Source organism: Poromitra crassiceps, assembly GCF_964638095.1.
Source record: "Poromitra crassiceps genome assembly, chromosome: 21".
NCBI classification, from domain to species: domain Eukaryota; kingdom Metazoa; phylum Chordata; class Actinopteri; order Beryciformes; family Melamphaidae; genus Poromitra; species Poromitra crassiceps.
This window is the reverse complement of record NC_139638.1, coordinates 19,308,107-19,327,414: the sequence shown is the minus strand read 5'-3', so window position 1 is coordinate 19,327,414 and position 19,308 is coordinate 19,308,107. Positions and strand designations below refer to the sequence as shown.

Sequence of the window (19,308 nt, the reverse complement as noted above, 5' to 3'; positions counted from 1 at the left end):
AACAATAGGAGGTTGGCGGTCAGTTACAACGAGAGAGTGACCGGCCAGACTGAAAGGCAGAGAGAACATGGGGGAAATAAAAATGATCACTCACTAGCCAAAAATAATTGGAACACCAGCTTTCCATAAAACACAGCAGTCATGTTTATTAATATTAAAGGGGGACTAACCCCCTAGATATGTATTAGAACAGTGATTTGAAAATACCTATGGAAAAAACCAAGAAATGACATATGCTCTTGTCTATACTGGACTCTTTGGCTGTGTTGAAGTCCAGATTTTTTTTCGGAAATCGACGCCATTACAGTTTGCCTATTGCCTCAAAAATAATTTATTTGAGAGGGCCCATATCTGTATAAATATCAACAACTAGCCAACGCTGGTGGCCTGTTTGGAAAGAGCTTTGCTCAAAATGGTTTAAAGTTATATCAATTTGGTAATTCAGTGGCGAACTAGAAATTTAATTATTTTTCTGCATGTAACTCTATGGCAGTGTGTTAAATTACGTTACGAGAGCAAAGTGGCATGGGCTCGTTACAGCAGCACACTGCACAATATGACAAACCCCCCGTTCTGGGGTAACACAATGCGAGATTTCTCTACGTCATTCCCTCGTCCAAGTTGCCATATAGTCCCTTTTTCATTTTAGTTTGGAGGCTTTTCGTGATTCTTGTTAAAAGTTGTGCAAAAGTTTTTTCCTCTCAGCGCAGTGCAGGCTGCCTGCGCCTCCTCCCTCCTGCCAGACCCCGGCTTGCGAAACAGCCTGCTGCATGCATGGGGCGCTTGTAACCTCACGGAGCAACAAACAAACAGACAGAAATAGCTGGTGTGCGATTTAGAGAATACTGTCTGAGATTGGGTACAGGATTGAGGGAATCCCGCATCTGTTTGCGAAGGTGCGACTGGACAGGACGCTTTTCACAGACAGGCACAGTAGTCGGAGCGAGGCGAGTGTCTCTACTCAGGGCAGAGCTGCAGATCTCTCCTTCTCCTCCGCGCATTCAGTCTGTCCAAAATCATTACCGATATAATCTCAGTAGGAGGGATGCAGGGAAATGATAGTAGCCGATGTGTTTAGAGAAGCTTTGTCACGTTGTCACGTCGTAGTATAGCGTTATATTTTACATGTGCGCTAAACTGCGACCATATTTGTTTGCGGAAATATCAGACTGCTCTCTCTACTCTCAGAGCACAGAGAGCTCTGCTCTGCTGCGCGCGCCCGCGGAGCTTGGAGCTAGTGCATGAGGTTTACAGTACGACTCTCTCCCGCATGCCTGGGCTGGAGACAGCTGCTTGCAACTCGGACTGATAATATATACATCATCATTCGAGCTTATTCAGGTAAGATATTAATAAAGTAGTGACACATTCAGCGGGAAACTAACTATAATTAAGACATGTGCCAACTTTGACAACGTTTGGTTCAGTATTTTAAGAGCAAACTTCAATAAGAATAGGCTTGGAGTTCTGAGGAGCTGAAAGGGTACAGGGGGGGTAGGGGAGTAATTATCTTGAAATCCCATAGTCTTTGGGTCACCGTGACGTCACGACGTGTCAAATATCCCATTCATTTGAGAAAAAAAAAAAAGCAGTCTTTGACCCTAAGAGGGCGCTTATGCCAGATATGCTGCTGAAAAATGATACAAATGGTAAAATGGCAACAGTTTGGTGTCAAATGTGGAAATTCTGACCAGAATTCTTCACACATCACCCCCAAAGTCATATATATTGGTTAAAAGCTGAAAAAAAGTGTTTTGGAGGTTAGTTCTCCTTTAAGCAAAACCACCTCCTGTTCTTTGATGTTTTCTTCCAATTCATGTGTAACTTTTAGGCTATGGCTCGGTTTTTTGGAGAGCATGACAATGAATCATAATCGACTGCCACTGGTGGTAATCATATTACTGTATTAACAAATAATAATAATTTAGACATGTTACAGATCTAATGTTTGATGGAAAACTGGTTAATTTGGCCAGAGTGTTGGTATCAAATGTTAACATTACCCTGTAGTAGTTTTTTTTATCTGACATGACCTTCGTAAATCATAAAACAAAGAAGCTTGCATGAAGCAGTAGCAACTCAGAGGTAGCCTAGGCTACGATATGGAGTGGACTGTCTGTAACTTAGTTAGTTTAGTAAGTTAGTTCGTTTTGCCAAACACAGACGGCTAGGTTATCCAGTTCCATACAACGGTTTGACGCAGCGTGCTGTATGCATAGCTCCATCAACACATGCAAAACAAGTGTTTACCTTTGCTTGCAGGGCACAGAGTAGTGGAGGAGGACACTTCTGCAGGTTTCACTACTTCCTGGTGAGGTGACGTCAGAGCAGCAGCTGCCACAATATTTCTGGGAAACGAAGTTTTCAAGAGGCGTGTGTGTGTGTGTGTGCGTGCGTGTGTGTGTGTGTGTGTGTGTGTGTGTGTGTGCGTGCGTGCGTGCGTGCGTGCGTGTGTGTGTGTGTGTGACAACGCGTGACACCGCGTGATTTCTATTGCACATAGGTTACGCAATAAGCACGCCCTGTGCGTGACTCCTCCTGGCTTTCCACTTCAGGACCAATCAGAAACTCACATTTACTGTAGGCTACAAAATCTCAGTGTGGGATGAGGCATCCTTTCATCCCCTGACACTTGTTGTTGAGGTATGACAGGTCACTGCTGACAGACGATCGTTTGAAGCCTGAAATAGATCTTCTGGACTTGAACAACTTTGGGTATCAGTATCTAAGAGTTTATTCAATTGTTTCTGACTTGTACCAATTTTAATATATGCTTTGATATAACCATTCATGTCTGCTAGTCTTAAATAAACGTGTGTCACTGTGCACTTAACCTTATCCACCTGTCTGTTGTCGACTGTGTCCTAGTCTCCAGTCTCGCTGTTTTCCTCCCATTCAACGAAAACGCCTGGGTTTCTTGTGACTAAAACTCTATCACTGCCAACCGCCATCAAACCTAAAAGAAGAAGAAGAAGCAGAAGGGGAAGAAGAAGTGGTGTGCTTGGTCTGCTGACTGCTTAGTCACTTCTATCTGTGCGGGCGGCTAAATGTAAGTCATATCCATTTCAATCATATATGTAATAAGAGTTCATTTACATTGTTATGCTGAGTCATTTGCATCTGTATATGACACCAATGTAAATCTAGTATTTGATGTATCCTTGTCTTTCTGTAGAAGCACACATAACAATAGGCCTACTTGCAGTGTTGGGGGTAACTCATTACAAAAGTAACATATTACATGTAATATATTACTTTTAGCAGTAGCCTAACTCAGTAATATAACTTATTACTTATAGGATTTCAGTAATATTATACCAGTTACTTTGTCAAGTAACTCAAGTTACAAATTGAGATACATTTGATTAAATCAAAGCACATATTTAAAAAAGATACAATTATTTCCTAATCAAACTGTGTGTTTTATGCAAATAACCACTATAGATGACAATAACAAAGGAAAATAATAACATTTAGAATTTTGGATTGTTTACACTGATTTCAAGGCGGTTGAAATTATTTTTCGGGATGGTTCTGGGTCGGCGATGTCATTCCGCTGCTGCTGCTGTTTTGGTAAAAGTAATGCAAAAGTAGTGTAATAAGTAACGAGTTACTCTACACAGACAGTAATATTGTAAAGTAACTTATTACTTTCAAATGAATGTAACTAGTAATATGTAGTACATTACATTTTGGAAGTAACTTGCCCAACACTGCCTACTTGTAACGGAAAGAGAAGAGGACAGTAAATAATGCGTCACCAACATAGTGTACGTTGTCAGACATGCTGTAGTGTAGTGGCTGCCATGTCAGCATGTGAGATCATTTATCACCTAGAGAAGTCACACTTCAAAACACAGTCCGTGTTTCACAGGCTGTAGGCCTAGTCTATTTCAACACACAGGCTGTAGGCCTAGTCTATTTCAACACACAGGCTGTAGGCCTAGTCTATTTCAACACACAGGCTGTAGGCCTAGTCTATTTCAACACACAGGCTGTAGGCCTAGTCTACTTCAACACACAGGCTGTAGGCCTAGTCTATTTCAACACACAGGCTGTAGGCCTAGTCTACTTCAACACACAGGCTGTAGGCCTAGTCTATTTCAACACACAGGCTGTAGGCCTAGTCTATTTCAACACACAGGCTGTAGGCCTAGTCTATTTCGACACACAGGCTGTAGGCCTAGTCTATTTCAACACACAGGCTGTAGGCCTAGTCTATTTCAACACACAGGCTGTAGGCCTAGTCTACTTCAACACACAGGCTGTAGGCCTAGTCTATTTCAACACACAGGCTGTAGGCCTAGTCTATTTCAACACACAGGCTGTAGGCCTAGTCTATTTCAACACACAGGCTGTAGGCCTAGTCTATTTCAACACAGGAAATAAGTCAGATAGGGGTGGCTTCCTCTTCCTGACTCGTTCCTCTGCGGCTGCTCTGGGCCGAACATTAACCTGGGCATGAATGTGGACACAAATTAATTTATACTTCCTACTTATAATTTCAGAGGGAAATATTTATACTTTCTACTCCACTACACTGATTTCACAGCGTTGTTATGATCATCATTGTGTTTCCTGTCTTACCAACAGTCTCTGTTTGATTATGTCACAGCTGATTGGCAGGAAGAGATCTGGTGGAGGAAGAGAGCAAGAGACAAAGATGACTTCTTCACAAGAGGTGAGAACATTAGAATCTGTTGGTCAATGTAATCTGTTAGCTCGCCTATTTATAGGATGTTGTCCTGCAGTGATACTCAACTTGCGGCCCGGGGGCCAGATGCGGCCTGTGATAGGGTGAAGAGTGGCCCCCCAACCATTTTCTACTTCACAATGAAAACTAATGTTAAATAAAGTTTGACTGAACTCCAGCTAAATTGTCAAATATGGCCGTCTGCTCTCCACCCAGGCACTTACAGTATGTAGCCTATAACTTAACTTAACCTAACTAACTATCTATCGTGTGTGGACAAAATTGTGAGACTAAACTCCGGCTGACACCCCAAAAACCCCGCTACAGAAAAAAGTATATTAATGTTTGTATATTAACTGGCCCTGGCCTAATGCCATTTTGCAAAAGTGGCCCCTGGGGAAAACAAGTTGAGTAGCCCTGTTGTACTGTATGTCAGAATGAGTACTAAGTATTCTCTCTCCCTCGCTAACTTTGCTAACATTAGCCTGTTGGCTTGGTTCTTCCTATATGATATTTCACAATGCAAAGCTGCTGCTGTTGTCCATGTCTGGATGAAATCAAATATAACGTGCCATTTATTTTATGATGTGCAATTTTCTGATAATTACACAAAGTGTTTTATTTTCTTTTGAAAGTAATAAGTTACTTTACAATGTTATTGTCTGTGTAGAGTAACTTGTTACTTATCACACTACTTTTGCTTTCACCAAAATAACCGCAGAACGACACCACCGTCCCAAAAAAGAATGTCAACCGCCCTAAAGCCAATGTAAACCGTCCACAGTTCTAAATGTTATCCTTTTACTTTGTTATTGTCATCTATAGTGGTTATTTGCATCAAAAACACAATTTGATTAGGAAATTATTGTATCTTTATTTAAATACCGTATTTCCCCAAATAGTAGCCCGGGCGTTTAATACGCAAAATCGATTTGGACCCCAGGCGTTTAAAAGAACCAGGCGGCTATTTGCTGCAGGCGTTTATTTATTTTTGCACCGACCTGCACCAGGCCATTATTCAGTGACAGTTCCTGTCCAGCATCTTTTTAGTGCAAAGGTCGTGTATAAGACATAAGGTCAACATATCCTTACTTACAAACATAGTGCAAAGCAACAAGATACCGTAGAGGTAGGCAAGGCATCAACATGCCAGTAGTGCACAAGATACTGTGTGTAAACAAGAGGTAGGCAAAGGCATCAACATGTAGTGCAACAATTGTCTAATACAGTAATAAAAAATAAAATACCATACCGGTATACTAAAAATAAATCAAAGCTACAGTACTCTATTTTTTAAATAAAACAGGGCATAAAATAAAATTATGGTACCAAGTACTGTCAAAAACAACAAACCACACCACCATCAAAACAACACAGCAACAATAATAGTACTCTCAACGCCACTCATCATCATCATCATCATCCTCCTCCACCTCCTCCTCCTCTTCCTCTTCCTCCCCCTCATCATCATCGTCCTCAATCACAAGTTCGTTGAGGAACTGCTGTTCCTCGTCGCTCTCATCCTCTTCCTCAGCCATCACAGCCTGTACACACACACACACACACACACACACACACACACACACACACACACACCTCACTCTCTCACACACACACCGACAAACCTCTCTCTCTCTCTCTCTCTCTCTCTCTCTCACACACACACACACACACACACACACACACACACACACCTTAAATGAGTTGATCACACTGTCCCGATCCAGGGCGTCCCAGGCTCTCAGGACCCAGTCGACCAGGAGGCGGCGAGAAGGGGCTCTCAGGTTCCCTGACTTGGTGTAGGACTTGTCTCTATCACCTGCCATCCAGTTGTCGTAGGCGTCACGGAGGTGCGCTTTGAAGGGGCCATTCCACACCACATCAGGGGGCTGAATGTACTTGGTGCAACCTCCAGGTATTACAGCCTGTGTGACGTTGTAACCCCTCTTCAGCTCGGCCTTCGTGGCGACGCTGATATGGCAGCGGTATGAGTCCCATGCGAGTAGCCTTGGTCCGAAGTGGAATTTCCCCACCACCTTCTGGAGCCATTCCTTTGCCAGGTCGTCGTTGAACCACCCGTTCTTGGAGGAAGCGATGGCGACATCGGGGATGCTCTGCATAGCCTTTATGTCGCGGACGGCCCCCTTAAACATGATGAAAGGCTTTAGCTTTGTCCCGTCCGCTTTGGCTGCGAGAGCCACCGTGATGCGAGCCTTCTCGTGACCGGTGGTCTTTTGAGCGAGGCGGTGCGGGCCCCTCTCGCGTTGATTGTACTTGCACCCACCATGTCAAACCAGACAGCTGTTTCGTCCATGGCAATGATATTCTTCGTCCGGATCTTCTTGCTCTCTATCTGGCGAGTGGAGAAGACGATGAAGTTGACTAGCTTCTCAATGGGAGCGTCCTTCTGAGCTACAGTTGTTCTCCTCCTGAGGGAAAAATTGTTACGTCGGAGGAATCGGTTAAGCCATCCGCGAGTTGCTCCAAACACCTCCCCATCTCTCTTGTCACTCGCCGTGGCGTACAACTCCTTGGCCTTCACGCTAATCATCTTGCGGGAGACTCTGAGGTTCCGTCCACGAGTGTGGTGTATCCACTGGGACAAGTTATTCTCCAGCTCTTCGCTCACTCTCTTTCTCCCTCCACCTGACAAGCGAGCCCGCTTGCCACCTGTAGCCGCCTGCAGGGTAAGTTCACCTTTCTTTTTTTTCCATTAACGGACGCGCTTCGGGTCCACGTTGAACTCTCTGGCAGCTGCTTCTCCAGAGTTCTGCTCGGCGTATTTCACAACTGCTAGCTTGAATTTCAAGTCAAACTTTCTCTTTTTCTTCCCTCTTACATTATCGTTTTCGTCCCTCTCCTGTCTATTCTCCTCATTCTCCTCCATGTTGTCTTCTAAATTCAGTTCTCTCGCGTCCGCCATGTTCTGTCCTACGTTCATTCTTACGTTCTTACGTTCGTCTGTTTCCGTCTTCGTTTGAACTCCACGTTGCCTTCAAGTGCTGTCAGCAACGTAGTAATTTTAGGGTTACCTTAAGAAAATGCAAATAATGGCCCCGGCGTTTACTCGGACCGGCGTTTAATACGCAAAATGGGGTCAGACCCCCGGCGGCTATTAGGTTCCCGGCGGCTATTTGCTGCCGGGCTATTATTTGGGGAAATACGGTATGTGCTTTGATCAAAATAAAAAATAAAGTCTTGGCATTAGTAGTTTTACTTATTATAAGCTGCTTAGAACTATAGTGTAGGAAGTTACAGTAAACAGGGCTTAATTCCCTCTAATATTTTTGTGTGAAGTCATAACGTTATAATTGACCTTCACTCAATACTTGACTTTACTGAGTAGATGAATGCATCATAATGTAACTCAATGCACCCTAACGAGGAGCTGACAGCAGCTCAGTTTCAAGTTGTAACTCACATTACTTGACATAGTACAGTAACTGGTATAATATTACCAAAATCCTATTGGCGTTATATTACTGTGTTACTGCTAAAAGTAATATATTACCTGTAATGTGTTACTTTTGTAATGTGTCTCCCCCAACACTGGTTACACAGTACATACAACAAGATATGTTTATCTGTCAGCATATGCTTTCATATCATAAAATACTTTGTCAGAGAGAGTAATGACTTATATCCTTTATATCTTCCTCCATGAAACAGAGAGACACCAACAGACCAAAACGCCACCGCTCTCTGCAGTGTGGGACATCTTTCAGTCAGTCAGGTGACCTAAAAACACATCAACGCATTCACACTGGAGAGAAGCCATTCTCCTGTGACCAATGTGGGAGGAGCTTCAGTCAGTCAAGTGTCCTAAAAAGACATCAACGCATTCACACTGGAGAGAAGCCATTCTCCTGTGACCAATGTGGGAGGAGCTTCAGTCTGTTAACTAACCTAACAAGACATCAACGCATTCACACTGGAGAGAAGCCATTCTCCTGTGACCAATGTGGGAGGAGCTTCAGTCAGTCAAGTCACCTAAAAACACATCAACGCATTCACACTGGAGAGAAGCCATTCTCCTGTGACCAATGTGGGAGGAGCTACAGCCACGCAAGTGACCTAAAAAGACATCAACACATTCACACTGGAGAGAAGCCATTCTCCTGTGACCAATGTGGGAGGAGCTACAGCCACGCAAGTGACCTAAAAAAACATCAACGCATTCACACTGGAGAGAAGCCATTCTCCTGTGACCAATGTGGGAGGAGCTACAGTCTGTTAACTAACCTAACAAGACATCAACGCATTCACACTGGAGAGAAGCCATTCTCCTGTGACCAATGTGGGAGGAGCTACAGCCACGCAAGTGACCTAAAAAGACATCAACACATTCACACTGGAGAGAAGCCATTCTCCTGTGACCAATGTGGGAGGAGCTTCAGTCTGTTAACTAACCTAACAAGACATCAACGCATTCACACTGGAGAGAAGCCATTCTCCTGTGACCAATGTGGGAGGAGCTTCAGTCAGTCAAGTCACCTAAAAACACATCAATGCATTCACACTGGAGAGAAGCCATTCTCCTGTGACCAATGTGGGAGGAGCTTCAGTCACTCAAGTGACCTAAGAACACATCAACGCATTCACACTGGAGAGAAGCCATTCTCCTGTGACCAATGTGGGAGGAGCTTCAGTCAGTCAAGTGACCTAAAAAAACATCAACGCATTCACACTGGAGAGAAGGCATTCTCCTGTGACCAATGTGGGAGGAGCTTCAGTCAGTCAGGTGACCTAAAAACACATCAACGCATTCACACTGGAGAGAAGCCATTCTCCTGTGACCAATGTGGGAGGAGCTTCAGCCACTCAAGTCACCTAAAAACTCATCAACGCATTCACACTGGAGAGAAGCCATTTCTCCTGTGACAAATGTGGGAGGAGCTTCAGTCAGTCAAGTGCCCTAAAAACACATCAACGCATTCACACTGGAGAGAAGCCATACTGGTGTGAACTATGTCCGAGAAGGTTCAGTCAGTCAAGTAAACTAACAAAACATCAACACATTCACACTGGAGAGAAGCCGTACTCCTGTGATCAATGTGAGGGCAGCTTCAGTCTCTCAAGTGACCTAGCAGTACATCAACAGCACATTCACAGAAAGTGTTCAGGCTAGCCTCATGCATTCACACTGGAGAGAAGCCATAATGCTGTGACGGGGTGTAAGACAAACTTCACTTAAAGGGACAGCTCACCCTAAAATCCAAAATACATGTTTTTCCTCTCACCTGTGGTGCTATTTATCCACCTAGATCGTTTTGTGTTAGTTGCCTGAGTTTTGGAGATATCAACCCTAAAGATTTCTGCCTTCTCTCAAATATAATGGAACTGGATGGCACTCGGCTTGTGGTGGTCGAAGTGACAAAAACATACATTTGAAAAAACTCAACAGCAATATGTCTCTTTCCAGAAATCATGACCCGGTTATTCAAGATAATCCACAAACCTTGTTGTGAGCAGTTTCATGTAGGAACTATTTTCTTTACACCGAACTACACCCACTAGCTCCTAGCTAGTTCCTACATGAGACTGCTCACAACTAGGTACAGTATGTGTTATCTTGGGTAGCCGGGTCATGTACTGTTCATGATTGATGTTATTAATTACTCTGCACAAACAGATAAGAAGAGAGAGAAGATAAAAATAATAGTGAAATCAGCAGAGATACCTGGGAATCAAGGGTCTTGTATGTGACGAAATTGAGAATACACTGAATGGAGGAAGGCATGGGTCACAATCATTGTCATCACAACCACTCTCATCATGTGGTGCGGTAGCATCATGTTCTTAGCTAGATTGCAGTGGAATGCAAGAAGCGTTATTGCTAATGGGCAGGAATTTAAAAAATGTGTTGCAGATTTACAAGATAAACCTAATTTAATATGTATACAGGAGACGTGGCTGAGATCACAGTGGGATTTTGTAATACAGGGTTATGTAGCTTTTTGGAATGATAGGAAGACTGGGAATGGTGGTGGGGTGGCTACATTTGTGAGGAAGGGGACTAGATTTAAAGTAATTAACGTAGGGAAAGCATATGAGTCAATAGTGGTTAAGATATGGACAGAGAAAGATGAGGTTGTTATAGTGAATTATTATAATCATGTAAAAGATTTGTGCCACGATACATTAGATCATATTCAGGATCAAATGATCTGGTGTGGGGATTTTAATTCACACACTGCAATGTGGGGAGGTGAGACAACAGATGCAAATGGTTCAATTTAGGGATGGGGCCAATCCGATCCAATATCGGTATCGGGTGCCGATATTGGCACCAATTCATGGATCGGATCGGAATCGGATTTTTTTTTTTTTTTTTTTTTTTTTTTTTTGTTGCAATTCCATATTCCATATTCCTGATATTTTGTTGACTCTGCCATAATCAGGAAGTCCAAATAACAATACAAAGACCTAGAGTAGACCAAAGCAATTAACATAAAGATCATGCATGTGCAATTTACAATCTGCACATATTTGTGTATATTCTCTGGCTCTGCACAAGTCGATACATATCTGTGCAATTGTTTCTGCATGTATGCTGACTCCATCTATAAAAGTGTTTATCAGTAGTTACAATGGACATTGCCACTGCCTCCAACTGGACTTTTTGATAAGATGGATAGGTAGTAATCACATATCTACAGCATGTAGATGGGGTGTAATCATTGTACCATACCAGTAATGTTTTTTTTTAGCAGCAGCTTTATTCTCAGCACTGGAGAATGTTGGCAAAATTTATTTATTATTATTATTAATTAATTGAATTGATAGTTTAAATTTGCTTTTCCATAAGGCAATACTTTGATCGCCCCTAATGGTAAAGTTATTGTCCTGCCTCTCTCAGTTGTGTCTGGAGTCCATGCTGTCACTAACTCACATTGCTGCTCTTATTGTTGCCATTTATTGCTCCAAAGGTCTGCTTTATGTTTATGTCTAGATGAGCTTCTGAGCATATTTCCTGAAGAGACATGAGTTTCCGCCACGCACCACTTAACTTGCGTTGCCATATCCCGTGTTTTAAGCAGTGTTGGGCAAGTTACTTTCAAAATGTAATATACTACATATTACTAGTTACTTTAATTTGAAAGTAATGTTACTTTCCAATATTACTTTCTGTGTAGAGTAACTCGTTAGTTATTACACTACTTTTGCATTACTTTTACCAAAACAACAGCAGCAGCAGAATGACATTGCCGCCCCGGAACCATCCCGAAAAATAATGTCAACCGCCTTGAAGTCAGTGTAAACAATCCAAGATTCTAAATGTTATTATTTTTCTTTGTTATTGTCATCTATAGTGGTTATTTGCATAAAAATTGATTGATTAGGAAATGATTGTATCTTTAAATATGTGCTTCGATTTAATAAAATGAAACTCAATTTGTAACTTGAGTTACTTGACAAAGTAACTGGTATAATATATATTACTGAAATCCTATAAGTAATACGTTATATTACTGAGTTACTGCTAAAAGTAATATATTACATGTAATAAGTTACTTTTGTAATGAGTTACCCCCAACACTGGTTTTAAGTGCCTCATTACCTGGCTTTCATGAAGTCCTCCTCCTCCTTGCATGTCCTCTTGCCATCATTGTGATGCTGGATGATGGCATCGTAGCCTCCTGTGCTGGTCAGGTCAGAGTTCTGTCAGTCAGATGGACATTAGATATTAGAGTCAAATTTAAATATGTGTTCATTATCTTTGTTTTTAGCTGCAAGTGTGTATAAGATTATTTATATATGATGTAGGATATATCATGTGTTTAGATATGTCTTGTTTATGAATTATATCAGTTATATATGCTACTTCACAGAGTTTACTGTCCCCATAGGAAATGTATTTTGCAATGACAAACAACAACATAACACAGTCATAGATCACTGGTGACACAAGTCACATTAATTATACTACACAGATCACACAACACACAGCACATGACTGTCCAACTACAGTAAATGGATTCATGCAAAACAGTTTCATTTTTAGCACGTGTGTGAGATCATGTGCAAAATAAATCTGCATTATTTTTGTTCTGCAAAGTTCTCCTTAAAGGATTTTGGGGAGCAGTGGTCAGTCACACCGTTTACCTTGTCTAGCCTTACTCTTTCTCAGACTGAGGTCTAACCTGAAGTCTCTGTCTAAACATGTGAAACTCACACCTGAGGCAACTCTAGCCTACAACACAGTCAATTCACACTGAGCCAGTCTTTGTCAATTGATGTTTTGAGTTGCTATTCCCCATAATTTGGGTCTGCTGAGGTTGCAGGTCTGTAATCATAGCAACTAGGCTATAGCAACCATCCTGATGTCAAGATCAGTTGGTCGATTTTCGATCATTATACAAATTATGCCATACAAATGGGGGGGGGGGGGGGGGCATACCATGCACGCATACCATGATTCTTCCGCTTGTGGTGTTTGTCGGCCTACTTGTAGTGATCCTGGGTCTGGGTGGACAAACGAAGCACGTTGGTCCTTCGCCAGTAATGTTGTTGTTGGTTGTTATGGTAACCATGTGACCCGGACGCGCTTGTCCTCGATGAGGGCGTCACATGTCACACGTCCGGGTCACATGGTTACCATGACAACCAACATTGTTGGGCTTGTAAATTGGAGACCTCAGGTTCTAGCCTGTGTTGTTACATTATTTTAGCCTACTTAGATGAGAATACTAAGTAGAACTAGAAAATGTTATCACATTACTCCAATCCTAATCTCCCACTGCCTCCCAACTCAAGCCATCTGACATGTTCATGGCCGTAACTAGCTATGAGAAAGGGGAGGTCCGGACCTCCCCTAATATTTCAGAGGATTTTTTATTTTTTATTTTTATAAAACAATCTGCATGGAAAAGCATGAAAAACACGGGATCGCTTTTATTTTGAAACGAAAGGCAGGTCAGGCAGGAAGTCATCTGACACCGCGTCCGTGGTAACTTGATTCCGAGAGAGCAGCAGCATGGTGGTGAGTGATGACTGTCTGTCTGCCTGGCGAGATAATTGAAGGTGAGCGAGCGAGTGAACAGTGAGCGAGTGAACGACAGACAGTGAGTGACACTGACAGATTTTTTAGCAACAACCAAGAAAGTAAGTGTCTAGTCTGTCTCTTAAGTAATGTTACCTGTGTGACACGTTGGGATGCTACTGGCTAATCATGCATGATGCCAATTGCCAAGCTCCCGAAGTCAGGTATGCAGGTGGCTATATGCATGGTTTCAGTTTCATGACCCAATAAGTAACAAAAAGAGGTGGTGTAAAGTTAAAAACAACATAATATATATATATTTTTTTTTCAATCGTTCCTATCAGGAATAAATAAATGTCCCTCTGTATGTTTTTTTTATTATCGATGATGACTTTGTGTGTTGTGTACGGCTTGGGTTGTGTACCTGTGTTTGTAGGTGTCATTTTGATATGAATTTGGCTAAAACAGTTTGTGTTTGTTAGTTACAATTATGTTGACAGGAGAGCTGAGCAGGTGGTGACATGAAAGAGAATATACTGAATAATGACATCACAACAGTATAATCCTAATGTTGATTTAAAATGATATATTACTCTAAATATGGGTAAAAAAGGGGGAAAAAAACCCTCAAATTTTTTCCAGCGGCGCCCTTGCACGCGCCACCGAATCCACCTCCCCTTGCTGGACCTCCCCTATTTCGGAACCCTGGTTATGGCCCTGGACATGTTAGTCCACTATTTGTGCAGTAGGGAACAGTTTCAAACAGGGCCATTGTTTCCATTTGGACTAAAACATTTAGCACAGATAGCAATATTTGGGATACATTTGTATTGCTTTTTTGTGATACATAAACACAGGACAACACAACAAAGCACAAAAACATCTACATACATACATAACACTCTAATCCCCCCTCCACCACAGATCAGAGTTAACAGAGCTCCCACACATTTTCATGGATACAATTTCTAAACTTTTCCATGACTTTTAATAATAATAATTCATAAATTATAATTAATAGAATTTCCATGTAATGTGAGGCAGTGACTCTGAATAAATACCAGAAATTATTAGTATGGTCAAATCGACACAGCTGCTTCTTTATATTGGTTTTTAGTATTTTAGTGTCATTGCATCATGGAAGCTATTAAACTAAAAGAGGAATTTTCCATAAAAATACTAATATAAAATACAAGAATTCAAAGAAGTAAAATCAATACATATTAGAGCTGCGTTATGTCAAATGCTACAGAGAATACATTTGCCCTTATAAAGATTCCATGGAAGGTTATCCACAGGAAGATTACTGCAACAATTTCATTACACACAACAAAATGTTATGACTTTTCCTAAACGTTCAAGGACTTTACCCATCTGTGTGGACTATCATGTGTCTCTTCAAGGTTCCTTTACGACCAAAACCTTTACCACAGACTGAGCAATTAAATTGTTTATCTCCTGTGTGGACTATCATGTGTTTCTTCAAGTCTCCTTTCTGACCAAAACCTTTACCACAGACTGAGCAATTAAATTGTTTATCTCCTGTGTGGATTATCATGTGTCTCTTCAAGTGTCCTTGCCGACCAAAACCTTTACCACAGACTGAGCAATTAAATTGTTTATCTCCTGTGTGGATTATCATGTGTCTCTTAAAGTCTCCTTTCTGACCAAAACCTTTACCACAGACTGAGCAATTAAATTGTGCCTCTCCTGTGTGGACTATCATGTGTCTTCAAGGTTCCTTTACGACCAAAACCTTTACCACATACTGAACAATTAAATTGTTTATCTCCTGTGTGGACTATCATGTGTGTCTTCAAGTTTGATTTCTGACCAAAACCTTTACCACAGACAGAGCAATTAAATTGTTTATCTCCCGTGTGGACTATCATGTGTTTCTTCAAGTCTCCTTTCTGACCAAAACCTTTACCACAGACTGAGCAATTAAATTGTTTATCTCCCGTGTGGACTATCATGTGTTTCTTCAAGTCTCCTTTCTGACCAAAACCTTTACCACACACTGAGCAATTAAATTGTTTATCTCCTGTGTGGACTATCATGTGTGTCTTCAAGTCTCCTTCACGACCAAAATATTTACCACAGACTGAGCAAATACATTGTTTATCTCCTGTGTGGACTATCATGTGTTTCTTCAAGGTTCCTTTATAACCAAAACCTTTACCACAGACTGAGCAAATACATTGTTTATCTCCTGTGTGGACTATCATGTGTCTGTTCAAGACTCCTTTCTGACCAAAACCTTTACCACAGACTGAGCAAATAAATTGTTTATCTCCTGTGTGGATTATCATGTGTTTGTTCAAGTTTCCTTTATGACCAAAACCTTTACCACAGAGAGAGCAATTAAATTGTTTATCTCCTGTGTGGACTATCATGTGTGTCTTCAAGGTTCCTTTACGACCAAAACCTTTACCACAGACTGAGCAAATAAATTGTTTCTCACCTGTGTGGACTATCATGTGTGTGTTCAAGTGTCTCTGTGAGTCTAAACCTGACTGAGGTTCACTAGTTTCCATGCATTCATCATCATTGTCTTCAGTCTCAGAAGAGTCTGAAGTCTTGTCATCACTAGTTGGTTGTGAATTACTAGCTGGTTCTGATACTCCACAGTCCTCTGCATCAGCTTCTGTTTTCATCTGTTCAGTTGAGCTGCTGGCTAGAGGCTCTGTCTCTCTGTTCTCCTCAGTTTGGCTTTGATGAAGCTGTGAGGACTGAGGTTTCTCTTCCTCATATTGACTCTTCACAGGGACAACAGAAAATGGGAACTTGGTTATATCATCAGCCTCCTCCGGCCGTTGAAGCTGCTCTCCCCCCTGACTGATCCATAGTTCCTCCTGTTCCTCTTTAATGTGTGGAGACTCTGGGTCCTCCTGTTCCTCTTTAATATCATGTGGGGGCTCTGGGTCCTCCTGTTCCTCTTTAATATCATGTGGGGGCTCTGGGTCCTCCCGTTCCTCTTTAATATCATGTGGGGGCTCTGGGTCCTCCTGTTCCTCTTTAATATCATGTGGGGGCTCTGGGTCCTCCTGTTCCTCTTTAATATCATGTGGGGGCTCTGGGTCCTCCTGTTCCTCTTTAATATCATGTGGGGGCTCTGGGTCCTCCTGTTCCTCTTTAATATCATGTGGGGGCTCTGGGTCCTCCTGGTCCAGACTGGGGCTCCACTCCTGCTGCTCAGCGGGAACCTCTTCTTTAACCAACAGCTGCTGGAGGTCTGGAGGCAAGGCTTCTCTTTGTAACGGCCACTGCACCCGACACAGCTTCACCACAGCTCTCAGCTTCTGGACTTTAGACATTTTAATGTTCACACAGTGACAGACTGGAACTTTTCCTCCTGAACTGTGACCAACTTTACCTTTCTAAGCTCCAACAAATAGCTTCACAGCTAACGTTAGCTTCACAGCTAAACCATTCATCTGAGTCCATTAAGTCTTCTTCTTCCTCTGAGTTAACGGAGTCCCGCACCGCTTCCACTTTATATACTCGCGATAATATCAGCCGCACATACGAGTCTTCTGCTTGTAAATTAACCCTCTGAAAGTATAAGGTGGAAATAATACGCTAGGCTACATTGAAGAAGAAAGACGAGCAGTCGGAGGGGAGCTGTGGGGGGGGTGGGGGGGGGGGGGGGGGGGCATACCATGATTCTTCCGCTTGTGGTGTTTGTCGGCCTACTTGTAGTGATCCTGGGTCTGGGTAGATAAACGAAGCACGTTGGTCCTTCGCCAGGAATGTTGTTGTTGGTTGTTATGGTAACCATGTGACCCGGACGCGCTCGTCCTCGATGAGGGCGTCACATGTCACACGTCCGGGTCACATGGTTACCTTGACAACCAACATTGTTGGGCTTGTAAATTGGAGACCTCAGGTTCTCGCCTGTGTTGTTACATTATTTTAGCCTACTTAGATGAGAATACTAAGTAGAACTAGAAAATGTGCTCACATTACTCCAATCCTAATCTCCCACTGCCTCCCAACTCAAACCATCTGACTTTAAGGTGCTCCTGTTATCATTTAAATCATTACATGGACTTGCACCATCATATCTTTCTGACATCACTATCTATATATAAACTTAGCAATGTGGACTCTGTCTGTCTGTTTGCCACAGCTATGCCGTTTTACGTGCGATCGGACTGAAACTGATGGAGCTGGATTTTTTAGTTAGGGCAGATTAATTGCCCTAATTGGCCTAGTATTGATTGCCCTAAGGCTGAGGCTATAGTTCAGACTGATGACATCACTGATGATGTCATCAGTGATCAAGTCCTACTTGTCATGAAGTCCTGGGCGTAGGGCATCTCCACACTGCAGTTCACCATGCTGCTCACAGGGACTCGGCTTATCTTCAGTCTGCAGGCTGTGCAGCTTGTTTAAATGCCGCATCCACTCCAGCCCTTTGAGCCTGATATCAAGACCTTCCACTCCAGACCTTTGAGCCTGATATCAAGACCTTCCACTCCAGACCTTTGAGCCTGATATCAAGACCTTCCACTCCAGACCTTTGAGCCTGATATCAAGACCTTCCACTCCAGACCTTTGAGCCTGATATCAAGAGCTTCCACTCCAGACCTTTGAGCCTGGGATACTCAACTTGCTTTGCCCGGGGGGCACTTTCGTGAAATGATAGGAGGCCAGGGGCCAGTTAATAAACAAACAATATACATTTTTCTGTCGCGGATTGTAGGCTTTTGGGGTGTCAGCCGGAGTTTAGTCTGACAATGTTGTGCACACCGGATAGTAAGTTAGGTTAAGTACATACATGAGTGCCTGAGTAGTGAGCAGACGGCGGTATTTGACAATTTAGCTGGAGCTCAGCCAAACTTTATTTCACATTAGTCATTATTGTGAATTAGATTCTAATTCACAATGAAAACTAAGGTGAAATTATTAGGAAATGGTCGGGGGGCCACTCTGCACCCTGTCCCGGGCCGCATCTGGCCCCAGGGCTGCAAGTTGAGTATCACTGCTTTAGTAGATACTTGTAGACCTTGGTCAACAGAAGCAAAGGTACACACAATTATTCTAGGCCCAGGTTGGAAGTATGTACACTTCACACTCCCTGCAAGATACAGTAATAAAAGTCACGTGGTTAAAGATGAGGTAAGATAGAACCATGGTGTTTTTACAACACTGCTTTCCACAGCCAGGCCTACTTAACTATGAAGTCCTCCACCTCCTTGCATGTCCTCTTGCCATCATTGTGATGCTGGATGATGGCATCGTAGCCTCCTGTGCTGGTCAGGTCAGAGTTCTGTCAGTCAGATGGACATTAGATATTAGAGTCAAATTTAAGTATGTGTTCATTGTCTTTGGTTTTAGCTGCAGTGTGTTTGAGGTATAATGTAGATTATGTGTTTAGATATGTCTTGTTTATGAATTATTGTCAAAAATGGAGAGAATGCACACCATGAAATCTCAGTGAGGTGCCGGTGACGGACAAGAATCCATAGAAAGAATAGAAAGCGCACACTCTGGCTCTGATGCAATGAATTTAATAAAAGGACAACGTTTGGGCCTGGTGGCCTTTGTCAAGTCATGTACAAACAAGGTGAAGAGCACAGTCTTGTAGCAGAGACACACCTAGACCACAGCTGCAGCCAATCAATTA

The 19,308-nt window shown here is 42.4% G+C and overlaps 1 long non-coding RNA gene across 1 annotated transcript; it reads left to right on the top strand.

Moving 5' to 3' along the window:
• The first annotated feature begins 2,637 nt into the window (after positions 1-2,637).
• LOC310795824 lies at positions 2,638-8,519 on the top strand. Its single transcript, XR_014553651.1, has 4 exons — positions 2,638-2,715; positions 2,869-3,049; positions 4,616-4,681; positions 8,363-8,519. It is a non-coding gene; the product is annotated as an uncharacterized lncRNA (long non-coding RNA).
• The last annotated feature ends 10,789 nt before the right edge of the window (positions 8,520-19,308 follow it).